Genomic DNA, 26786 nt, shown 5'->3' with positions numbered 1-26786 from the left:
TTTTGAATTACAGCCTGTTACTTACATATTTATTGTGTCTGTCATGCCTTGTAATTTGGTGTTGTGTTCATAAACATAATTACTTTAAAAAAAATTACATGACTCAAGTCTTCTATTCCATTGCAAAAAGACTGAATAATAAGACTTCTAGTTCCCTTAAATGTTTTTACAAACTGCTGTTTCCTCATGACAGCATGGCAGCAGAGTATTTGGCTTCCAGAACAGTGAAGTAAAATTTTTTTTTTTGTGTGTGGAAGTTAAGCTGTATCTTTTCTAAGCAAAGAGGGATAGATATTACAAAGGTTCAGGCTTCCTTTTTTTTTTTTTGAGACTGGAGTCTGCATTAGTAATGTCATGTGTGGTAATTTAAATAGGGTTTCACCATGGAATGTGAAGATGGCTGTTATGCAGTATTCCTGTGTTTGCTGCCTGATTTCTTGCTATGTATGTTGCCAGTGCCTTTGACATGCTAGTATTTGTTACGGTGGGTAACATGAATCTTCAATGTCTCTCTTCGATATTTATGTAATTATTGGTCAAGCAGCATGACTTAGAGGACAGTTTAAAAATCCATTTTGTCACACAAGTATTCATTTGAAAGCACTTTTATTTATTTGTTAGGAAAACTGATGTGTCAGTTCTGTCAAAGCAGTTGACTGTCACAGAGGAAGTGGGCGGAAAGAACTTTTACCTAGACCCAGTCTAAAGTCTTAGTATTATTTTTTTGCAATTTGTAAAGTTTGGCGAGTGGTGCACCATGATTATGATTTTAAATGAGGTGTTCTCTTTACCCTTTCTGACAGCGTGCTTGCTGCCTGTTGTGATTTTAGTGAGCAGTCACACGTTTGAATTGGTTGTCCTTCAACTGACAATCCCTGAGCACTACTTATGCAGCAGACTTTCTTGCTTAGTGCACAGTAACATGCTTAGGGTAGTAAGAATATCTTATAATGAAAGGAACAAAGGATTTAAGGATGATAATAGATGAAACATCAGGAAAAGAGATTGCAGCTATTGTAGACATTATCAGTTGTATCTCGGTGAGACGCTGTTGGGGAGTTCAGGAGGGATTTAACCAAACACATGGTATGGCATTTGTGGGTTGCACAAACAGTGAATTATTTCCTTCCTTTCTTCTGTGCTCACGGAGCTAAGGCTACCATCTTTCATTTCTAGAAATATTTATTTGTTGTTTGTTTTGAAAGGTTATACATAGAAAAAAATTTTTTATCAATAGAAGCATAAGATTTGCTGTCGGTATTCATGTTGAAAAGAAATATTTCGTAACAACCTGGAAGAGTTTAAATTTCTTTTAAAAATTATAATGTTTTCCAGAAATGCAGGTACTGTTCACTACCTCCCAGTTACTTTCTTAGACTTTCAGTTTAACAGAAAATAAAATTACCTGGTGTTTCTGTTATGAACCCAGTGGCAGAGATATTTTCTAGTGTTATATTGTAAGATACAAAATATGACAACCAAATGATCAGTAGTTTATGTTGAATAGCTATTTGTATTGTTGGAAGCAGAGACTTAAGCATCTGCTAGGTACTGAAAATGCCCATGCTCAGTGTTTGTGCTTTGGTTTTTGTATGGTTTGTTGTGGGTTAGGTTTTTTTGGTTTTGGTGTTTTTGTTGTGTTGTTGTTTTTTTTTTTTTAACTTAGTGTTACAGGGGTAGATTCTAGTTGCTTTTTTGAAGTAGGTGTTTTGTTGAAGATAAGTAGCTCTGTGTTAGCTGCACGAGTCTTTTATCTTTGCTTTTTCATCAATGTTACTTAAAGTAACCTCACTCCAGGTTGGGATGTGAACTGGTGAAGCATTTAAAGAGAATGTTATTGGGTGTCTATTTATAGCTTCAGTGTGAGAATTTGGTAAGCTTAATTCCTGGAGTATATAACTACTCACTGATACAGCACCATAAATAAAATCCAATGTGTTCATGAAGTTCTCATTAGTGACTTCTTTGTTTATGTAGATTGAATAAAGCTGACTGTTACAATTTTTAAACTGCTATGAACCTGCTTTCATGTAAGTACAAAATAAAAGGTGTTCTGTTATAACTTAGATAAGATCAAGGTTTGTATTTTATAACTAGAACGTGGAATTATGTTGGCTTTATGGATTGTGTCAGCAGATGGCAAGAATAAAGATAATAGTAAAGAAAATAGTTAAGAGAAAAAAAACAGGAAATGATACGCGTCTCTAAAATAGTTAAATTAAATCTTGCAGTCTAAGAATGTAAAAGGGTGTAGGGGTGCTAAAGTAATACTTTAGGTAGGAGAACCTCAGTTTATGAGCTTTCTTCAAACAGCTGTAACCTTTCAGAATAATCGGTATTCTCTCTGAAGGTTTTTAAGTGTAAAATGAGGTAATAAAGATGTGTATGTCTGGAATTCTAAGCAGTGATTCAGAAACTAGATGCTAAGGTCATACAAAGAATGACAGAAAATTTGTCGTAATGCGCTGTATATTTTTCATTTTTAGCTGCTGTGAGACAAATAATTAATCCTACATTAGGATATAGAAACAACTGTTCCAGGTCCAGTTAGAACTTCATCTGTGATAGTGATGAACAGTAGGACTTGGGATGAGCAGGGACAGTGCCACTGGCAGATGTCTAGAAAAAAAGAGTTCAAGAACTTCAGAAATATACTTTGATATTTCCCAGAATGTTTTCCTAGCCCTTCAATGAGGGCCCAGGAAATCTTAATGCAAGTTTAGTGTGCTAAATTTGGACCAGGTGTTTGTTTGTCCTAGTATAAGTATGCTGTGGTGGATGGCAGCATCATCTTTGTTTCCTCCAATACAAGAACTAGGGACTATCCAATGATATCAGCAAGCAAATAAACAATGAACAGTGGTCACTGGCTTTGTTATGCTGCTTATAAACTGTTGTCATACCATATGTCATATCATTTCTCTACACTAAAAAGTCCTGATCTGTCCAGCTCTAAAAGTTGCTTGATAGAGTTAATTGCTCTTCTCTGTTTCTCTTTCAAGTTCTGTTACATCATTTTTGAGAGAGAGTGGATTGGGAGCTAGAACCACAAAAAGCATTTAATATGCAGGAACATTATGGATTTATGCAGTAGCATAATGATAGGTTTGGTTTTTTTTCCTTCTGAATAATTCTTAATGTTCACTCATTTTATCTCTTGACTGCTAATGAAATGACAGCTTAGCGTTCAGTGGAGTTATCCATTATGGTATGAACACCTCATTTCCATTCAGTAGTGGTTGGTTCAGACTTTGGGATTATATTTTTTTATCTCTTCCATTTTGTCTGCACTGACTTTACCACATCTTTTCCTGTCAGTTGGTGTCACAAGTGTCTTTCTACAGTTCTTCACAAATATCCCTTTAGTTTAGTACCCTAAACAATCAAATATCATAAGCAGACACTTTGTCAAACTAGATACACTTTCCCTTGGGCAATTTATGAAGCTTGTTGAACTGAGGAATGTGGAGCAGAGTCTCCTGCAGAACTCCAAAAATTATTTGTCTCCAGCGTGAAGACTACCTGTTTCCTTTTTCCTTTTACTTTCTCTTTTAAAGTCACCTGCTTATTTGTGTGAGGAGCCTTTTTCCTAATTCATGGCTGCTTGATTTCTGTAACAGCTTTTTGAAAAGGAATTTTGTGCAGTACCTTTTATAAAATGAGGTAGACTGTGCCAGGCAGGTATCACATGCTCATGTACTTCAAAGGACTGGATCTATGTAAGAACAAAGATCTACAAGATGTGACTTCCCCTAATGAGAGTTGTGTTGGTTCTCCCTCAGTAGATTTATTTCTCATGTGTAGTGCCGTACCCAGTGTGGGCATGAGGCTGTTGGTGTGTAATTCCTCGGACTTCCCGTAGAGCCCTTCTTGAAAAATGCCTCCTGTGCTACCTTCTGGTTCTGAAATGCTGCAGTGGTTTTTGAAGTGAGAGGTTACACTCCACAATTAGCATTTCTATTATTTCAGCTTTAAATTCCTGAAGAGCACTTGGGTGATCTGTTGCTGTTCATTTTGTCAGTTGTTTTTTTTTCTAGGACATCTACCAACACATCCATTAGAGAAGGGCTCCAGTATGGGAAGTTGTCACACTCCTTCACCATAAACTCGTATAAAGGTTTCACAAGGTTTTATACTGCAGCGTTATCTTCTGAATGCTCCTTTTTTGTCTTTATTTCCTATAGAGACTCCTCAGAAGTTTTCCTACTCTGATATCTTCCAAAAAATGATTCATTATTATTTTTTATGCTGCTTGCAAATTATTTCTTAAACCCACTTTTCATCGTGTTAATATTTAATCTGCCAAAGTTCACAATCCTTTCTGTTTTTTATCGTGGGATACTTGTCAGCTTTTTTAGAGGATGCTTTCTATCTCTTTTCTTTTTTTTGTGTTCACCTGCTTAGCCATGCTGCAGCTTTTCCTTTCATTTTGCTCATGTGCTTGTTGAGAGGTGTTATGCCTTTGGTTTGTTTCCATTTCTTTTAAGAATCTTCACATTGCTTCTAAATATGTTTCTTTTTTGTTTTCCTGTTCATGTTCCCCTCATGTATTTTCTCATTTTAATATACCTCCCTTTAAAAATTATATTATACATATATAACGTAATGTTTATACCATAGTGCTGATGAGGATACTGTAATTATTACCCAAAACAGGGATTCTTCATCAGTTTGCCTGTGTGTTGCTGATTCTGGAAAGTGTTACCACCAAATCTGAAAATGGGGAATCAAGTGGATTCTTAGTTCATGAGCTTATAAGTAACAAAGTTTAGTTGATGTGAAAATACAGGAAGACTTTTTCAAAATTTGTATTTAATACCAGTTAATTCTATCCAGTATTGAGAGTCAGTGCACTTGCTAAGTGGGTTTATTTGCTAGGATTGAATAACAAACAGAAAGCTACAGAATGATTCTGCCATTTTACAGTGGTTTTGCTCTTGCTTCTGCCCATAAAAATGTCTGCAGATTCAAAAGGTTTCAGGCTCTACAAGAGAAGCAGAGGAAATGGACTTTAAAATTTTGTTTATAGCCACTGCTGAGGATGAAGAAACTTTAGGTCTACTTTTCCTGTGCTTAAAAGCATGGGAGAAGATTTCAAAACTCCTCAGGGATTAGAGTTCACAGTGTGAACAAGTGCTTGAATTTTAAAAGGTATTTGCTTCAAAATTCTTTGTAGCACCACCAGTTTGTAAGAATGAATCCTGATACCAACTTTCATACCACTTCAGCTTTCTACCAGTCTGTCTTTCTACTGGATGAAAGCCCGAAAGTGGAAGAATAGTTCTGCTATCAAATGTAAAATTTGACTCATTGGCTTACATCTGAGGGTCCTGTTGAAAGTTTGCATAGTCCCTATTTGTAATGTGACTCCTTGGGGTTGTGTGTTTTGTTTGGATGGGTCAGTCCATTTTAGTCTCCTTGTTTTTAGCTGAGGAAAGCAAAGATATGGTCCTGTTTCTGTCAAAATGTTGGCATGCAAAAAAATTAATTCCCTCAAAGAAAAAGATTTAAATACTGGTTCATAAAGACGTACACTGCAGAGTAGCCTGTGGTTGCCTCTCAAGGAGAGAGGAGGAAGAGGACCAAGACTATCACTGGTAATTTTAGGGTAAAGAGGTGCTGTTAAGGCTTCAGAGAGAAATTTGCTAAAGCTGGTACTAATACATCTTTGTTGCAAATGAGTAAAAATAATTTGGACATGAGAACTGGTATCTAAGACAGAAATTGAATAATTGCAGTGGTTCAAACCCTTGTTCAAAAATTCTGAGAATCTAATTTGATATTTGTCATTGGGAGGCTTAGCCATTAAAGAGGTGCTTAGTGTTGATTTTGGTAAAAATTATTTTAATTAGATTCATAACCAATGGATTTGTGATCTTACCATATCCTTACAGTCGCCTTTAGAAGGTAGACTTAAAATATTAATACTTTACTGAAAAGTACTAATACTTTACTGAAATTAAATAATTAATCACTCTTTCTGTGGATACTAACTTAACAGCTTATAGTTTCTTTTTAGTTGAGTACTTATATGTCTGGCTGGATATGAAAAATGTTGAGGTGTTTCTCACTTTCTCACACAGAGTGCTAAAGAAGGCTGAGTCACTTGGATCGTCTCAGTTCCATGAGAGGTGACACGTGTCAGTAAGTTTATCCTAAATTCAGTAAGTTTTGGAACTTGCACTAAAATGTTGTGTGCAGGGGAGAATTTTGTCTGTTTGCCCCCTCCCCCCCTTATAAGAATGAAATGCTTATTAGACTAATGAGCAAATGTCTCCTATGAATACAATAATTCTTAACAAAACTGATATTTTGTGAATATTTTAAGTATTTTCAGTAACTACTGATAAAGATATGTGTGTTCTTCCAGTAAGCAGTGTGGGCTCAGGACATCTGATGAACTTGTACAAATGCTTCTTGAGTGGTTCCTTAATGCTCTTCAGTATGTCACCAACTTTCAGTTAATGACTAATTTGTTTTCTGCTCAGGTAGTATCTGTAGTGACTAGAATGAAACAAAAATAATCCTAATGTGCTCCCCCCCCCCCAAAAAAAAAAAACAAACCCAAACAAACCCCAAAATGCACACACACACACCCCTCCCCCGGTAAACTGATGATTTGAGCTGCAGTGCTTTTTCTATTTAATAAACAATGGAAAGATAACAGGATGGCAAGAATGCTTGTCTTTTATGAGTGATGTCTGAAAGTTTTTTTTCTTTTTCTTTCCTCTTCATTTTCCCATGTTTCTACAATATTTGAGGTAGTGTTAATCTCTGCAAATTTTTTCATACTAATTTATTGGTTTCTAATCACAATCTGAATTGAAAACTTTAGCTTTTAAACTTTAAAAAAGAAATTATGGGTAATATTGAGGTTCTTGTTATACTACTGGGGTTTATTGTAGAATAAACTGAATCCTAAAGAACAGGTGAAACATGGTCATGGAACTGAACTCTTTTGAATATTATCAAGAAACTAAGACGACCAGCCAGATTCTTTCCTTTTCTGTCATAAAACAGTAAATGTTGGGTGAATGCATCGTATCATCAGCCTGTGGGATTTGTGAGACACACAGAGGTTGAGAGCTTTAAAAGAGATTGAGCTGGTACTGCAAAATACATGAAGTTCAGTGTTGGTCCTTCTGCTTTATTTTGGTCAGATAAAAGCAGAGCTTCTCTAAATTCCTCCGAGTGGAGCTGGAACAGTGTGTGCAACTGTTGTCTGTTATCAAATCGGCATGTTTTCTTTTTTCAACACTGTAGAGCTTTCACTCTTGCTGAAGGTTAGAAGGCTGGGCCAGATCTGTCAGTCAAGAGCCTTTTGTGCTGCTTACTAGGATAAGAGGATATGGAAATTTTATTCTAATGTTTTAAACGTTATAAGCAGCATTATACTTCAGTTCTAAATTAATACCTTGTTGCTGTGGCTAGAAGAAATACCAACCTCAGTCTGGCATCCAAGTAGTATCTTATATTCTGGCATATTTTCAAAACAGTGAGCAGTGCATCCTTTCCTTCCATGTCTAATTAGCGGCATCCCTGCTGCAGTCTGGCCACTTAAGTGTCTAACCTGGTTCTCTTGCAGTTGTTGATCATCCTTCAGCTGGTACTGCATTGTGTCATCTGACTGTCATAACTTGTGAATTGTGACCTAGAGTAATGGCTTAGGATACTGCCCTGTGTCTTTTTTTTCCTTAAAAAAAACCAACACAACAACAAACAAACAAAAACCAAACGTGACACATCAGTACTGATACCAGTGCACAGAGCAGAGCACAAAATAGAAACGTACTTGGCTGGTGTTTGCTTTCTGTGATTGATATTAGAGCAAAGGGGAATCTTCAAGCAAAGTGCTGGCAGGCTGTCCTACAGGATGTATGAGCCAGCTGCTGTGTGTAGTACTAACCTTGCAGCAGGATTAAATGTCACGCCTCCTCCTTTCACCAGCTGAGACTAAAACAATATTTTGGTACCCGCTTAATGCTCTCTGACTCAAACACTGTCCTTGCTTAAATACATTCTCTCTAAATCATTCTTTCTCCTTTTTGAAACATCTGATTTTTTCTTTTTTTATGACCAGTACACACAAAATGAGCTCATAGCATGTGCTCCTGCAGGAGCTGCTGTAGGGGAATAGAATGCCAGAGACGGCCAATTTGGCAGGTGTCACGTTGTGGGAGTAGAGGAAAAGTTGGTCATCAGCCCCTCAGGGTAGATGTCAATAAGAGGTATCTGTCAGGCATGTTGCTGCTTCATTTGTATACTCTTAATATTTGTTTTCATTATTTCCCTCTTAAATATAATTGGAATTTTATCTGGGACTAAATCACCCTGAAGGTCTTTGTGTTTTGAGTAATTGGAGCTAAGAGGTCAGACTCCCTCTCCCCCCCCCCCCCCCCTTAGTATATTGGAATCTTTTTTCCTCCCTAATGATATTTCTTTCATTCTGGATACACACTGAAAAGGAAATGTTCTTGCTTCTGATAGTATGAAAGGGGTGTGTGTGTGTGTATATATATATATAAAATGATTATTATGTAAGTAGTGAAGAATGAAGGGTGATAGGCTACTATAATTTTTCCTAGTGCCTTAGGAAGTCAGAGTAGATGTGATCTGTGTGGTTTTTTCAGGAGTCGTCTTATTCCTTCATCTAATTTCTCATAAATATTCTAACTTGTTTTTATGAATTATGAAGTTATCTAACTCTTTGACAGTGTAAACCGTGTTAAGGTTCAGTTTTCCTTGGAAATGTTCTGGCTTACTTGATACATTTCTTGTAAGAAATCAAACCGCCAAATTTTAGGTATTTGAGCTATGTCTGACATGAGAATGGTATAAAATTATGAGAGAGAGAAGCTGTTGAACGTATTGATGTTTTCCCAGTGCACCATGATTAAAAGAACATCTGTTTTGAGTAGTGATGTGCTGAGCAACTGGAAATCCTGTGTTCAGTGGCTCTTGACACTTCTCATTTCTCCCATGTGGAGGAGTGATGGAGCGGCTGAAAATAGAGATGCGGTTTAAAGTACAGAGGGACAATGATTCAAAACCTTGGAGGAGAAAAAAATTGTAATGCTGCCTGGAGTTAGCCATATCTGTCTGTTTTTAAATATTGGGACTTTTATTTGTAGCTCTGTATTTTTGACATCCATTCAATGAGAGGCAAATGCACGATACTATGGCTAACATATAACTGTGCAGGAGCAAATAGATTGAATGAATGTTAAACTAAGGTGGGTCCAACACTAGAAAGTTCAAGTGAGTGCAAGAACAGTTTTTAAAATAAGTAACTTTTCACTGCCAGTAAATCACAAGTATGTATTGTGTGCGTGGTTAAGCCTAGCTGATTTTAACTGAAGTTCAGTTATGTTCTCCGGGTTTGTAAAAGCATGCATACTCTTTCTTTAAATCTGATACGTTTAAGAGCAATCTGGTTAGCTTCAGAGGTTGCGCTGAGGATTTCTAATGTCTGGAGCTCTGAGAAGTATATGCCATCTGGCTTGGCATATTGGTTGGCTATAGAGAAGCCACACTTCAATTATAATATGATAAATTGAGAATGTTGTTGTGGAAGGACCATTTGTTGTCCATAATAAATCAGTTCCTGATTTATGCTGATGCACCTGTTATGTGTTAGGTTGTTGTTGAAAGTAGCTTCAGAAACACACACACCCATACTCAAGTCTCCATACGAGTTTTTCCTGAGTCTTGTATGTGTGTGACTCAGGGAAAAAGTAAGATGTGCTTCAGGCTTTTATGCCTCTTCTATCTGCACAATAAGTCTCACAAAATGGAGAGGATTGATCAGCAGGGAGCATGCTTCTAACCTTCATGTGCATAATCTTGGCTGATGGTAGGCAGAAGTGGGTTGCTGTTGAATCTAGCATGTGTTTAGGGGTACCTGCCTTAGAGATGAGAGGCACCTGCCTCTTACGTCTACAGCCAGATGATTGTGACTCCCTTCAGATAAATTATCACTCAATCAAATGCATTTATAGGCACTAGTGTTGCTTTGCATTAAAGCAAGTGTTCATCAGTAAATCAGTGTGACCAAAAGAAAGCGTAATCCAAATAATTTCAAAAAAGATATTTGACGTAGCTACTGTTGTAGACATGCAGCTTCACTGTTATGTATAAGATCAGATCTTCAAGCTCTCTAGAGCACAAGTAGCATTTAGCAGAATTAAATATGAATGTTACAGAATCTGTAGTTCTACAGGCTGCTGTCAGTTCTCTGGAATATGAATGATCCTGATTGAACAGGTAAGAAATTGCATTAAATTCAAAGTTGAGCACGATGTACTTAAGTACTTTGCAGGATGAGGGACAAAATGCTTGGTGCTGTAGTGAGTTGACGTATATATGATTTAGTGTCATGGCTGGTTGCTTGAAAAGCTGCTCAGGTAGGTTTGGGGGCTTCATTATTCTATTAGTTGGTGAAAAATCTGCAAAATAGGAAAAAATGTATTACAAAATGAAGAAACCTGCAAGAACAATTGTAGATTTATTGTAGTTCTAACCCTAAATCACAACAGGCTCTAATTTCTTAGTAAATTTGATGGTAATGGTCTGTCTTCACATATGGCTTGTTTCATTTAGAAATCTGTAACTCTTAATGCAGAAGGAATTTATATAAATACCAAAAAAATTCCTCTGATTAAATAGTTAACTTTGAAACTTTAGAAAAAAGTTCATGTCAAACACAACTTTGAAATAAATATTTTTATTTGTCATATTTTAAGAAGTTATTGTCATTGTAATAATGTTTCTGGGTAAATACAAGATGTAGAATGAAAAAGACAAAGTTTTCATTCTTTTGTTTGTTTTCAGAGGAAAATGACCAGAAACTCAATGTATAGGACAGTTCCAGCATGAGTTTCAGTCTTTTTAAATATTATAATTTTTTTACTTGAAACTTACTGAGACAGTCATACTATATCAAAGAGAATATAATGGTTAAAAGATTAATTATATAGAGCACACAGACATTTTTCAGAGCTCTCTTCAGAGGTTTTTGCCTTCTCAATGAACAAGCACTGTGTTTTGAGGCGGAGCCAGGTATGCCAGATTAGGTCTCCAGAAAATCAAAATAAGTGATTGTAAAACAGTTGCAGTGTTTTCAAGGAGAAAGCACAATGGATGAAACTGTATCTTTTTCAATGATTGTATTATGTCATCATAGGAACAGGCCAAAATAATGTTATCCAATTTCCTTCTGGCACAGCAAATTTCTTCAGTGTTTATGTGGGGCGCTGTGGGGTCTGAAATGCTGTGCCTTTGAATCCCTTCAGAATTGGGCAGAGGAAGACACAGTGTTCATATGGAAGCTATTTGTTCCTTGTGCTGGCTGCCTTTCAACTGGATAAATTCCTCAGGAAAGAAAGATGTCACTGATTTATGTACTAGCTACGCATATGAAGGGAGTGGTAGTTGTGCTGTGTTCATTCCTGCAAGCATGGAACAGTTTAGCCCAGAGCATTTTCAGTATCTTCAGTGATGTCCAATACTCGTTTCAGTGTTTGTTTTTTTTTTTTTTGTTGAAATCTCCTCTGGCTAGATGGCTTATTTCATCTTTCGGCAGTATTTGCCCAAAGCATCTTTTGATTTTTTTGTACATCTGTTTAGCGTTTTATCCATGGGATACCATTTATTTGATTAGTTCCGTTAGGCACGAGGTGAATACTATTTCTGAGCTTATCGTGGTTTAATTTTTGTAAATATATCTTTTTTTTTCCTATTTCTGCACCCCCCCACTCTACAGCATAAAAGGCTTGATATCCTGTCTCCTTCGAGTATTTTCAGGGACTGCCAGATGGCCTGCTAACCTTGCTGTGTCCTCAGTTGGTGTACTTACCTGATGGGGATCTTGGCTCGGTATCTCTCGGAATTCTGGCAGTCAATGTTTTGGGCACTTTGCTTTTTCATACCATGCAACCCAGAAGTGTTTCACAAGATCCTGATGCAGCCGATGTGTATCGGTCCCTCTGGGCTCTAAGGCTCATTTTAGAAAGTACGGTTATCTGGATCTAAAGGATTTGTGCAAGTTCATTAAAAAATAATCATTTGCATTCCTGTTGTCATTCTAATCAGTAAAATATGGCCCAATATGTTTACATTGGTTATTAACTTTTTAAGACAGGCTTTACTTTCTTGTTTAATCCCATATTATGGATTACCAGATTCATTAGAAAGAAGCATATTAAATATAATCAACTGGTCATGCTTCTTGTGCTTTTTCCTTCATGATTTACAGTGATGTTCACCTTAAAACCTGCTGTTTCCTGTCAGTTGTTTTGGGTTGGTTTTTAAAATATAGGAGCTAACTATACAGACACTTTTGAGGTTTACTGACCTCTTTTTATGATTTCAAGTGGTCCAGCTGCAGCTGTTAAGCCCTGTGAGTTGTCTTCCCTTCATTTTCCAGTACAGCAAGTAAAATAAACACAGGCCTCTTGAAATCAGAAGGATTACATGAAACTTTAAGGATATGCTTAAGGCTTTGTTGGTCAACTGTGACAGTACGTTCTTTTAACTCCTTTGAATTCTTTTTTTCCCCCCAACTTTCACACTTCTGAAGCTGTAAGTATTTCACTGGTCTTCCAGAAAATGTTTTCTTTTAATATTAAAGGAGAAAGATTTGCTGGCACACATATGGTAAGTGGATCCTAAATAACACTTCACTCCGGCTTTTCATGGTTTAACTCTTCTGTTTCTATATTTCTGACACCTGGAATGTGATAGGTACCTGCCACAAAAAAGGGCCAAGTCTTCAGATACAGGATTTTACTTTTTCTAAGTATCAAATACTATCTATAACTTTCTTCATCCATTGTTACATATATTCACTAAGAATTGTTTGTCTGTCAATGTTTGACTTGCACACAAAATACATTATTTGACTGTTTAAATTGAGCACAGATACTGTGGAGTTTCTTTGCTTCACGTTAATAAAATTCCACATTGCAAACTAGAGCAAGGCACATTCTTCAGGTACCATTGGAGGAACCATCTATATTAAGTGCTTAACTTCAAGCATTGTCTTAACTTCCTTAATTTTGAAAAAGTGAGACTTCTGCAAACGTAACTCATATTGCCTGTGTCTTACCACTGTCCTTTATGTGGTGAGATCTTTTTAAAAAGTCTCCATCTATCATGGGGCCCATCTCTGATTTTTTTTATTTCTGAATTTTTTTTTCATAAAGACTTGCTGTTTGTCAGACACAAAGTCTCCTTGTGCTGCTATTGTACATGAATGGAAAGCTGTGTGAGTAGCCTACCACTTTTATTGGAGTAGCAAGCTAAATGTATTGTAGGATAAAGTTTCTCTAAAGATACCTGCTTTCTCCAGTTCTCATTCATTTTGCCTTGTTTCATCTTTGTCATTTTGCCTTTAACTTTTTGCGTATATGGTCTGTAATAGTTTTGTTTATATAGCTCTACTTCTATTATATTAAAGACATATAATTCACAGGAATTACAAAGCATACAAAACTAAAGCAGTATTTCAAACAAAGCTAGAGGAGATATTGTGTTAATTAATATCTGCAGTTAATTCAGATGAAAGGTGGAGAATCCCTCAAGCCCCACCCCATCAAATCTGTATGTAGTAATGCTAGTGGTGGGGTGAGAAAGATATTTTGTGAAGAAACCTGTAGTATATAAATTTTATGTTTGGAACTTCACTAACTGGCTCAAATGCTGGCAGGGAACAGTAAGCTTGGTGTAGACTTGCCTTTATTGTTTTGGGGTGGGTTTTTTGTGTTTTTGGTTGGCTTTTGTTTTTGTTTTGTGGTTTTTTTTTTTGTGGTTTTTTTTTTTTTTTTCAAAAACTTGAGGCCCTGAGTTTGGAGCTGCTCCTGCCTTGTCTTCTGTGGTGTTCTGTGTAGAACTGGTTTTGCAGCAGCGTGCCAGCAGTCTGGAAACTTATTTTAACAGAGTTCCAGAAAGTCTGATCCAAACATGGAATAACCCAACCTTCAAGATCATGAACAATCCTTTGGTGGGTAGTTCCTTGTCTTGCTAAGGGAGGGACAAAGGGGGGGGGGGGGGGAGAGAGAGAGATTTGGTACTATTCACAACTATGTAGAGCAAAGGGTGGTATTGTCAGGGCTACTCTGAATGAGTCTTAGAAGAACTGTTATTTACATCCTGAGCCAAATCCTCTCTATGCTGCTGTTATGTTAGACACCTTGATTTTGCTTTCTTTACTTATATTTTATTACTTTTTTTTGTTTTAATTTTTTCTCAGGCTCACTAGAAATGCTGCAAAATCCAAGTTAGACTTGGAGGGAAAGGCAGGTTAGGAAAGGGGGAAAAATAGCTGAAATTTAAGGTTTTTTCCTTGTATGTTTAAAAAAGAAAAATTATTGACTAGTGTTTGGATTTTCTGTTGTTTAACTCTGGAATACAAGCATATGCTTTAAATGGAAACTTGACATGAAATTTTGTATATCAGCTTTTCATGTAGTTATTTTCAGTCCAACTCTCTTATTACACTCTTAGGAGTGGAAAAGTAAAAATCTAATGCATATCTCAAGTATATAGATAACAAAAAAGGCCCAGGTGACCTAATGGGGGCCCTTGAACTGGGCTTATTGGCATAGTAGGAGCAGAGTTCTGTACTTCTGAGAGTTTACTACTGTACCTTACCCCTCCCATCTCCAAATGGTACATGACTAGCATAATTAGTGACAAACTTCTTGTTAGAACTTGTTTCCACAAATACTCCTTTTTAGAACAGAATATTGCAATTTTTTTAATATGGAGCTAAGCTGTCAATCTGTTTATGTGCTTTCAAAGCAAGTTAAATGGTGTTTTGTGTGCGCCCGTGTGTATAAATAAATGTCTTCCTCTAATATGTTTGTGATCAAACCTTACCAAAGCTAGCCAAGTGTAACTTGTTCTTTGACTTGTATTCACTTGCAGACTGTCATGTCTATTAGCAGCTGATAACATTTTCAGTTTACCTTCTCTTGAAGCTGCTCTCTTTTAGGAAAAAAATGAAGAGCAATCCCCACTACTGTTAGTTTGGGCAATAGACTTCATGTGTTTATTTGTATGTTGACATGATTTGTGTGCGAATGGCAGTTTTAAATTATGAATGGCTGAGTCGGGAATCCATCGCTTGAGGACAGATACACTTACAAATATGCTACCAAGCACTAATGTACATCTGTCTGTGAAGAAGCTGTCTGGGAGTCTTGTTCAGGCAAAGACCTTTGGGAAAGAATTTTAATGATGGTTTTTGGATTTAGGAAAGAATCCCTTATTTTCCTGCTGTGCTTAGAAGAGAAATGGACAGTGTTAATTAACTAATTAAAATGGCTTCAAGGCACAGACTTAAACTTAAATCCCCAAATTGTTTTACTGCAGCTTTATTTCAGTAGCAACCATAGAATGTTTTAGGGGGAGAGATGCTAGTGATGGCTAAATTCTGCCCCCCCCCCCCGACTTTTTTTTTTATTTGACAGTTTCTGTGTAGGAACCTGCAAGTGCAAAGCTGTATCTTTAAAGGTATTAAACAATGTTAAAGTGGAATCTCTACTAAAGCATACTGTGTTTGGGGAAGGGGAGGAAAGAAACCCCAAACTTAAGTGCGGTACTCTCTCCCTATTTCATGAAGGAAAAGTAGTATCTATTTTGCAGAAATAAATTGTCAGTATGTAGCAGTCCACAAAAAACTTCTTTCACGTAACCTGATGAAGGGTAGTCTTTAACATACAGCTTGTAGTCCAAGAAAAAGAATGTGCCATCCAAGAAGATGGAAGAGAAAATGGAATGTTCCTTTGTCTTCCTCTAAATAAGAGTATTTATAGGTTGTATTTTATAGATCATTTTGTGATGAGGTTTTCGGTTACTGTGCAGCCGGAAGACAAAGTGGACCTTAGGAGGCAAACACTAGAAGTAAATAGATGATAGGTATGTGTACCTACTGTAAATAGGCTTGAAATTTTGTTGGATGTATTAATGTAAGTGTGCAGAGCAGTTATACAAACTAGAGAAAAGAAAACTGAAGTTTGTGGACAGCTAGTGTGATAATTACTTCCTTTTCATAATGGAGCATATATTCCAGTCCTGAACAACGAGAAAAGTTGCAGTTACCTGCCTTTTTCTTTATTCTGTTGGAATGTGGGCAGCCTTGAATGGAGGGAGTGAAAAGGATGAGTGGAATTATATTGGATAATGAACATTTGGTCACTGCTGGGGCAAAAATGACATTAAAAAAAATGCCCATGTCCTGCAGTGAGATTCCTGGAGTTCTGAATTTAACTCCTGAAAATTAATAATGAGATGTGGTTGTATCACTATATTTATGTAGTGACTTCTAGGTGCTTTGCTCTATGGAGCAAAACGTAATGAGAAATGATGTCGTGAAACTGAACGCTGGCTAATCCAAACCAGAAATTGAGTGCACCTCATTACTAATGACGATGAGTACCAGTTGGAACCAAGCAGTTGTGAAAAGTCATGGAACTAATGGTTGCAATTTGGCTCATATTTAGGTACGTGCTATGTGAATGTTGGAATGGTTATCCATAGCTAAGAGGAGTCTTAGGAGATCGTTGCTTATATAGTGTGCTTAGGGGCCTAATGGATTGTATCTCCCCAGCTTATTTAATTATAAAAGGACACCAATGTTCTTAAATTTCTTGTCACACATCCTATTCAGCAGCTCAAGAGATAAAAGCAACTCAGGGACTTGAGGGGTAAAGTTCTACAGCAGTAATAGAACCTTGTTTCCTACGCTGATCTCCAATCTTTGCCTGTCTGAAAGCAGTCATGGGGGCTGCCAGGAGGACAGAGAACAAGGTGTTCTATTCTGCCTGTTGTATAATGAAGATATATGTAGCTATGTGTGAATTAAGATGGAAGAAGAAAAATAAACGGTGGAGAAATAGAAATCCCTATATTATTGGGGAAATGTGGGGTCATATTGTGGATCACAGCTAATATGTGGTAATAATGGCCATGGTATGCTTAACATTTTGGAACCTCTTGTATTTCCCATTTGGATTAAATTAAATACATACATCATTCTAACAAACCTCTCCCAGCAGATTGTGAACTTTGGAAGCGGGGAAGGGAATTAATGGCAATGTATTTCATATTGGTGTTCCTCTGTCTAGTGATTCAATTATTTTCCCATAAAGAATTTATAGTTTCTACACAACAGATGTTGGTCAGCTTGTGAACAGACATTGTTGAAAGTGGAGTGAAAAATGACCTTCAAATACAATAAGCTCGACAGCTATTATTTATCTTATTGTGTAAGAGACAGGCCTAATAACCCATTTCAAAATAAGAGGGAAAGAGAACTAGGACACAGTTGAATTGCAGCACCAAAACCCTACGATCAAGAGCTGATCTCAAATACAAGAGGAGTCCGAGATACCAAATCATGGTAGTTCATCAGCAAGACTTGTGACTGAGGGAAACAGTGGTGAAAGATAGCTGTCTTTAAAACAGATATCTGAATATAGGAAGATAGTTGTGAAAATCTGTCCCTTGTTTTTTTCAATATGAACTTAGCTTCTATAAAATGATCTACTTGAACAGCTTAGGAAATGGGCTCACAGAAGGGTCTTGTTTAAATAATTGCAAGTTAAACCAGTTATGATGTATAAAGAGGATTTCTGTGCCAAGTAATACACTTCTGAGAAGACACCAGCTAAGTAACAATGTCTTCACAGGTGATCACTGTTTTTCTGTTTATAGTCATCTGTGAGACAAAAAAAAAATCCTGTTCTAGTCATTAAATGCAAAGTGGTTTTGTTAGTTGTGATTTTTTTTTTTTAAGGAGGACTTTAATTTCTGTTTCAGAAAGCTGTACTTGCTGTTTCATGTATACATAATATTTAAGCAGGTTTGAGTTCACTTACACAGGGTGTTTCAGGGGAGACTGAGGTGGGGACGTTTTTTGTTTTTACATGCTAAAAATGTTCTAAAGTTGCATTAAAAAATGGTAAAGTAGTGATACAGGCTTTATGTCTGCCAAATCCACATAAAGTAGAGAGCCAAAATAAGTATACTGTGGAAATCAATATTGAAGTTTATCTTTAAATACTTTAGTATGACTTGTACAGATTCATGCGTATAATTCCTAAGTTTTTGCATGCACAACTGTAACTTCGTATGTTTTAGATGAACTGTGGGTGTAAGGATTGCTGCTTATTGAAGAGATCTGCATCTGCCCCATTTAGAGGGAACAAGCAGGGGAAAATTATCTTGTTCCTATTTAGAAAACCCATTTATAAAGTGAGTATTATGTTTAAATAGTGTTAACAAGCTTTTTGTCATGTACTTGGGTGAAGATGTTGTTAATCAAGCATTCCTGATATCTGCCGTGTAATAAATGTAGGCAAGTATTACAAGAGTAGCAGCTGGACGATGATTTTTTCAAAGTTTTCACATAGTGCCTTTTAGTAAGTATTGAAAACAGTTTCCAAGATGAATTTAATCTTGCAAGCTGTGGTGAAAGGTAGCTTAGAAACTGCAATTTAGGATATGCAGTGATTCTGTAGCACTGTTGGTAAGGACAAGGCTCCAGAAGTAATTCGGGCTATATAACTTGGACTGCAACCCCTGCTGTCACCCGGGGGTGGGGGGGGAATAGTTCGTGTTGATACTAGGTCTGCCACCCATGGAGGAACAGGGCTGAGTGCTGCCTGGGTGCCAGTGTTAAATCAGAGCAGTTCTCTGGACTCAGTTGAATTCAGGCCATAGCCCAAGGTGTGTGGAAGAAGCAAAGAGAGAGCAAGCACCTGGTCAATATTAATGGTATAGGCTGAGGCAGGGAGGGAAACAATAACTATATAAAAAGAAAAGCACTAGAGGATAGTGTAGGGGAAATCCTCCTTTGTCTGCATCTTTTCCTCTATTTAAATCTCTAGTTGCTTGAATTTGACCTGTCCTCTTGCTTTACTCTTCCTAGATATTTTACAGTTTAATGCAATTATGAGCAAGCAATGGAAATAGTATCCGTACTGAAAAGCAAAGCCATGAATACCTTTGGGTGTTTTGGTGTTAACAAATAGTGGAAGCTTATAAATTAAGAGTTTATGTAAATTTTCACAAGCATAGTAAATATTTATTTGTGGTTTTTTGTCTTAGAAGTTATGTCAAATAATAACATGCATGATGTTAGGGCTGGAGTATGTACAGTAATGTCAAAGACAGGGCTTAAAATGTTCCAGCCTGTTGTGGAGCTCCAAAGGGACAAAACTGTGTGTGTGTAGCTATATATTGTGCCCCCCCCCCCCCCCCCCCCGGCAGTATTGGTGTAGGACTATTTTTGTGGCCACATCTCACAGTAGCATGCAGAGTTCTGATCTTGCCCTTCATTGATGGACGAGAAAATCCTGTCTTGTACCTGTTTTAATTAGGTATTTCCACTAAGCTTTTCACTTCACAGACCTAGTGGCTCTCACCATCCACCTTTCTCTTGCATATCGCTTCATGCTGCAGCAATGTGTAAGAACTTCCATGGTGCCAGTCCCTTAATAAAATGCAGATACACTTTTCTACTCCCAAATTCAAGTTCTCCAGCTGTCAGCTACCAGAAGAAATTTTGCTGGTCATTACTTGACCAGGCTCCTCTGTCTTTCTAAAGCTCTGTGCTGTCGAATTGAGCTAAGACTTGCTTTACATCAGTGTAGTAATATTTGCTTTAATGGAGTTTCTCTAACTTCTGTTTTAATTGAGTGTCAGGTAGGTTCAAATTATCATGTGTAGTCTTTCAGACATACTCCCAGGGAATAGCTTTGTGTTTTCCCAAATGTAAGCAGCAAACGGGAGAAGGGCCTATAGTGATGAATGTAAGGACTTTCATTTGTCACTCCCCTCTACAACCTGTGAGTTCTTTCGCTTATAGCATCCTTTTGAATAATGTTTGAAATGGGATCCTTACCATTTGGAGTTTATTGGGTGTCAGAGCAAAGCAATACCCTAGTTACTTGTAAAGTATTCCTCTAGGAAAAAAGAAGCAGGATTCAGTTGTCTACCTGCTGTGCTATGTGGTTGATAGGCTTCTAAATTGGCACTCAGAAAACACAGCACCTACTTCCAACAGGTGAATTTTGCAAGAAGAGAGGTGTATTTATTTTGCAAGACAGAGTGCAGGGGAGTACCAAAAAAATCTTCAGACTTGCTAAGGAAACTTTAATAAAGTTGATTATGGATGACAAGCTTACTAGGGGCTGTCTTTGTAAATTATCAGTTGCTATCATCTACTCTTCTTTCCCTCTATAGCTTACAGCTCACTTCCTGTTGACAGGCCTGTGTTGTAATGTGTGCCCTGTATTTGATTTTAAAAAAATATTTATATACTGCTGATGTTTTTTACTGTTGAAGCTTTCTTGCTTGGCTGTCTTGGCGCACTATGAGAGGGAGTAAGGACTGGAATGTCACTGGATTTTACCCTAGAAGTTTGGGGGGGTGGGAGTGTACCCCACCCTGTTGTGGGATTAAGTTGTTTTCTAGGCATTAGAGTGGTAACTCAGTAGTCCGGTTTGGATAATTCATTGAGATGGGGACCGTATTTATATCCAGGAATGTAGACTTGGATTGTAAGAGTTACGCATGTGGAAATGCAGTATAACAATTCCTTCCTTTGTAAGTGCTGTGTGTTTTGTTTTAAAAGGAAATAATAATTACTCTGAGTTTAAAGAAAAAATGTTTTCAACACATCAGACAAGTTTAACTCTTCTTGATGTTTTTTTCACTTGGCTGTGAATTTCTTTGTTGCAGCCAAGTGGTCCACTTAATGCCTACCAGTTGAGCCAATTTCTCCTTTCTGCTTCAGAGGGCAACCTCTAGATCTCATCAATGCCACCAGCAGGGGTTGCTTGGGAAAAGTCACCTTTCTGTGAGAGATGAGTGTGCTTCATATGTGAGCCCTTAGAGCAGGATAATCTAGAGGCTGAAGTATTGTGTTTAGCAGCAGCGTGTGTCAGTGCGTGCACCCCGATTAAGCAGTGCCGCCATGGGCAATATGCAAGTAATCCCATGATGTCTGTAGAGTTACTTCGAATGTCTCGATGTTTAAGGTAGTCTGCTAGAGCAAGATTATAGTTCTCTTAACTGTGGTACTGAAATGTTTCTGTATGCACATATATAAAATGTAGTTTGTTAGCTCAGTGAAAACAGTTAGAAAAAAAATTTTACAAGCTCTGAAATGGTCCATCTGAGATTAGTGACAATAGCGATAGCAAACAAAGTAATACATAACAACTAAACTGTTATCCTAAAACTGAAGAAAGAAGGGGAGGCTGAGCTGGCAAGTTTTAATTGTAGTTGAAGTTCATGTCTTCTCGTTCTTGAATTTACTTCTTTCATTAACAAATCTCTTCTTTAGGTATTAGGCATTTCTGAAGCTTCCTACTGCTGTTTTATCTTTGCCTTCTATGTAAATTAGGTTTGAATTCATAACAATAGTCTGTTCTGCAGTTTTAAAATATCCTAATTATACTCTGTAGATACACTGTCTCCCCCTATGGTGGTTTTGGCCTGCCTGCCCATGTGTAAATCCAAGTTTCGGGACATGTGGTTTGAGATCACTTTTTGCTTGTTTAATTTGGGTTATTGAGCTAGGAAATAAAAATAGAAGATGAGGGAGGCTGGCTTGGTGTTGAAGACACTAGTTTGGAATTCGTTCAATTCAGTTATTATTGTAGACAGTGCCATAATTCTCCGATGTAATTGTAGCAAGTCGTTTGGTATCTGTCTTTTTCCTCAGTTTCCCAAAGTGAAAGATGATAGTGATGTCAAATTGCTTTTACAACCCAGTGGAAGAAATGGGGTCATACAAGCACTTGTGGAGATGTGGTTTCAGTAAACAAAGCTGAAATTTTGTATGCCAAATGCTGTAAGAAATAGTCACAACAAATAGTTCATGAGTGATCTTCAGGCATCTTTTCCGAGTCACCACATCATTCTTCAAAAAGAAAAAAAATATCTTAAGTAATGAAAATGTCTTTCAGTGAAAGAAAAAACTAAAAAAAAAAAATCTAGGGATCCAATACAAATATAGGAGAAGTGGCTTACCCAGCCTAAAAGGGAAGGTGTTGCAGCACAGCTGGCGCAGGTCTCAATCACCTCTCCACTGACAACTGATACAGAGTGTTCTCAGAGTTCAGCTCTGGGTGTCAGTTCTGGGTGAAGCTGCACTAGGTGCTTTTTACAGCAATATAACAACAAAGTGGGTTGACAACTACTGCCATGTCAGTAATGCACACTGACTAATGCCCTCAGTAGAAAGAAATTTGTGAGGAGGGTGACATAGGAACATTAAAGTCATTCTTCTTGTCAGAAGTAAATGCTGCATGGTCTTCTGTGCCCTTCCCAGTGTTTTGCAGTCTCTTGTTCTTGTGATCAAACCAGTTGTCTTTTGTTTTACTGATGTAAGCACATAAAAATGGAATTCGTAGTGATATGAAACACGGGAAATAAACTACCATGAACCAAATTTCTCTGCCGCTTAAATACAAGGGGCAATAATAAAATAGAAAACAAAGCAATATTGTTATACTCAAATTCAGGAGGCTAAAATTTTTACAGCAATTACTGTTGATCTTGGCTATTTCCATCAAGAAACAATATCTGTGGCTTTTGGTTTGTTTGTATTGGTCAAATTAAAAGGGAGGAGGAGTGTGGGGTGGTTTTTTGTTGTGCTATGGTTTCTTGGTTTCTTGGTGGTGTGTTGGTTTTGGTTTTTGGTTTGGTTTTTGTTTGTTTTTTTTTTTTTTTTTTAGAGGATTAAAGGGGGTGTGTTTTTCCCCAGAATGAGGTTGTTTGATAGATACCGTTTGTAAACTGGTCTGTCTGTTTTTACAGCATTGTGACTGTATGGGTGCTTTAAGCAAATACATTACTTTGTATCAGGTTCATGTATATTTGCAAAACTTAACAGGGGCAGATACCATTTATGTTTTTGTAATGATGCCATCTACCTCAGAACAAACAGAATATATAAATTATGTTTATTTTACTTTTTCTATTTGTTTAACAGATGTTAGTTAATTAATTTGCCATTTATTAGAGAAAGAATACCAGGGAGAGGATGCTGTTTCAAAGTTCCAGACTGTAGAGTTTCTGAAAACTAATTTAAATTGATGGCATTTCAGTAAATGCCACCAGGGGACTAAAATGAACAGCCCAGCAATTACAGCAGAGTATATTCTGTGTATTACAGTAAAGTGACTTCAAGTTCTCCTCAACTAGTGAAATCATTTTATATCATTCTCTTAAAATCGTTTTTTGTAGCCGCAGTAAGAGAGTGGGCATGGAATTGGTTTGAGGCGATGCGAGTTACAGGACAGCGATGTCTAGTGTAATATACTGGCAGCATAATACGTCAGAGGCCTGACTTTAAGACAGAGGGCAAACTCTGGCTTAAAATATAGTTCTACTAAATACATAAATGCATATACATAATATATTTTGTATTTCTTCTGAAGTATGGTTCTGCATTTTCTTACTGCACAACTCTGAGTTCTGTTCAGTATGCGGGTAGTGAAACTGGCCCTTTAAGTAGCTAAATTGCTAAATTGCAGTGTTTTTCTGTGGAATGCAAGCAGATTGTTTGGGGATTGGTGTTAGCAGTTGATAGAGATTAACATAGCTCCCTTTCTCTCCTTCACAATCCCTTTACTCAAATATTTGTCAGTTTACTTGTTGTTAAGGTCTCATCATAGCGATAAGCTCCTAGTTGAACACCTCCTTATTCTCCATGAAAGAATGTGGTGGTAGCTGTATCTGCATATGTGAAGCCAAGAGAAGGAAGTTTTTACTACTCCTTCCTCCCAATGGCACTTGATATAACCAAGACAATTTAACTTTCCTTGTAGCTCTGCAGAAGAGTTTCTAGTAGATTATATATCGTAGTATATGTTACACTTCTGCAGATGTGATGAAGACAATATGTCTATGCAAACATCCTTAACAGCTGTGGAAGTTTGATAACCATGAACATACAGAAGGCAGCACAAAGATAGCAGGTGAAAGGTCATGTTGTTGTCGTCTTCTTGAACAGTTGCTCCTTCAAGTATGGGATTTAGATTATATTAATTGATAAAGCTCTACTTTTCCAATAAGCAGTGGATGGAGCAGAGTCAGTTTGTTTAAGGATGGTTTACACTCACATATCATATTCTGATCAGAGATGAACCCTGAGAGATGGAGAGGTGTTTTTTTCCCCCTCCATTTTTCAGGATTCTTGGTCTTACAGACAAATTACACATTCCATTCCAGCCAGATTGAAAATGTAATGAGGGAGTTAGTTTCATTAAAAACAAAGAAAACTCTCTCTCAGACAACAAAAAGTATCTCTAACACATTGGGTTGTTGTGAAGTACAACACTAATCTGGGTAACAATATGCAAGCAAAAATTTATTACTGTATGACAAATAGGAATATTCACATAATCCTATTGTTCTTTAAGACATTAAAGTATCTGCACCTTTAGGTGCACTTTCAGGCACAGGTAAGCATGGTGAGGGCAAGTTTTCAGACCTTCTTAAAGTCATCAGGCAACCACAAAGGTAGAAAGTCTGTATATTAAGAGTGAAGCATAGCTCCAGCTACCCTCACAACTATAAGAAGTTCAGTGAGCTGATGCAAGAAGCTAGTAATTTCTGTCTGTGGTCCATCTGGTCAATTAAAGACACTTAGAAAAGCTTATATGAGCTTTCTGAATAGGATTTCAGGTGTTACAGGTTAGCCAGATGGCACTTACTGTGTGTCTGTCAGGCTTAGTCATCTCCTTTATATGGATCCTTTGTGTGTGAGATTGCTCATGCTTCATGCTGTATTTCAAAGTGTATATCCTTATAGTTAACGGTTATAAGTGTCCGCATAAATAAGAGAGGGTCATGTATCTGCTTGATAACTGAAGACTGACTGGCTTAATATTTTCCATCAGACTGTGTTCCTTTGCTAAACTGGGGTTTGGTTAGTTTTTTTGTTTTGTTTTTGTTTTTTTAAAACTAAATTTTCAGAGTAAGTGTCTGTTTTCCATAGGAGCGTGGGGTGGTTTTTTTGTTTTTTAAATGAATCTTTGAGGTTGGAAAACTGGATCCGGATCTGGTGCCTGAGGTCTTCAGCCTCAGCAGGACAGCCTTTGTGGCTGGACTTTGCCTTTCTTGACGCGTTACTGTCTCTTTAGTTGCATGGTGCAGTACCTTCTCTGATTTGCAGTGAGAAGGGAGTGGACTTCTACACTGACTCCCATAAGGCATCATGGTAGAATTGAAAAAAAAAATTTTTTGCTCTTAACTTACTATTGCCCACATGGTCTTTTCCTGATTAGATGTGTTGCACTAAAAAGCTTTTTATAGGAAAATACTGTTAAAATGGTATTATGGGAAAAACGCCCTTGCTGGTATCTGCCTTGGTTTTTTGCAGTTATGCTCACCCTTTCAATGTCCTTCTGGAGCCTAAGGTTGACAGTTTCGCTCCTCTTCGAAAGAGATTGCGTTTTACAATGTGTTGCCACCATCCTGGGGTCTTTGCCAGGAAGAGTATTATGATCACGATGAAAGCCTGTTCCTCTTCTGTCTTAAGTCCACCTTGACTTATTTTCACACCTTTTCTTATCGCAGTTTGCTTCCTTCTCAGTGGCTCCCAGTTGAAGGGAGACCACAACACACTATCCTCCCTGGTCTCAGGGCACCCAAAGGGCAGTTTTTCATTACAAAGGGATGATCCAGAGGTGCCAGGCTTCTCCCACCCACAGCACTGTCAGACCAAAGCATCTGCATGGGAGGAAGTAGTCACTTGCCCTCTAGGTATTTATTATGAAAGAAGCTGAAACCAGCTCAAGCCAAAACAAACTCTAGACAAGTCCTGAGATCCTATGCTGTCAGGTGAGCACAGAGCCTGTGGCAGATACCATGCTTATTGGACTACAGGTCTTTCCCAAAATGCTTTTTAGCTGTTTAAAAGTGTTTAGCAGGGAAGAGAGATCTAGCCATTTTTCTGCATAGCTTGACGGAGAGTTAAAATATTTCTTTTGGGGGTTTCCTGTTTGTTGCATGTTTTAATGTATTTTATTTTTTATTTGTGTAGAACAGATTAGAACTTTTCATCTTTTAAAAACTCTTGTTACTGTATTTTTGTTTTTTTGAACAAATATTAAATAGTAGCTTATTAATATATTTGCAGCTAAATGAGTTGCAGTGGTATTTAGAATGCCTCAGTCATCAATAATGGTTTAGTTAATTAATGAAAATGATCGTGAACTTAGCAACAAACGTGGATCGGACCAGGCATTAGTCTTGCCCAGTAACCCCTTTTGTGAGAGGTCAAGTATGTTTAACACTTGATTCTAATACATTACTGACCTCCAGGACTTCTAGCTTAAGGGTGTCCCTACCAGATGCAGTTTCTGTGTGTACCTTTCACCTCACTGCTGTTCTCTGAGAAACCACTTCATTTCTACTATGTCCTTTTTGAAAGGAGATATGTGGGACTCTATCCAGTATTCCAGGAATGGCTAAATCGGGGATTCATGCAGTGGCATAATCATCTCTAGTTTTATTCAGCCATGGCAGTTGATTTGTTGCTTGACATCGATGGAGGACGAACCTAAAGTATGCATGAAGCTACCTCAAGGTTTTGGTCCCCGAGTGGGAATGGTCAGCTCATAACCTAATGCTGACTTCACACATTGTTTTATGATTTGCCTGATTGAGTTTTTCATTATGGAAGCTGGAAGCTGTGGTGACTGAGAGCAGCAATATCATCTTTTACTCTAAAACCTGTGTTTCTACAGAGGAAATAGAAGTATTAA

At 37.4% G+C, this 26786-nt stretch overlaps 1 protein-coding gene across 1 annotated transcript in view; it reads left to right on the top strand.

Annotated features, from left to right (window-relative positions):
* Positions 1-26786, top strand: part of LOC104019134 (N-deacetylase and N-sulfotransferase 3) — a 355872-nt gene that overhangs the window by 53075 nt on the left and 276011 nt on the right. Inside the window, exon 3 of the mRNA XM_009472364.2 lies at positions 6084-6144. The gene's annotated coding sequence lies outside the window, so the exon portion shown is untranslated. The remainder of the gene's footprint in view (positions 1-6083; positions 6145-26786) is intronic.

The sequence above is a fragment of the Nipponia nippon genome, unplaced genomic scaffold, assembly GCF_047370975.1.
Source record: "Nipponia nippon isolate SJK-2023a ecotype South Korea unplaced genomic scaffold, ASM4737097v1 scaffold_6, whole genome shotgun sequence".
Lineage (NCBI taxonomy): Eukaryota > Metazoa > Chordata > Aves > Pelecaniformes > Threskiornithidae > Nipponia > Nipponia nippon.
This window is presented reverse-complemented; position numbering and strand designations above follow the sequence as displayed.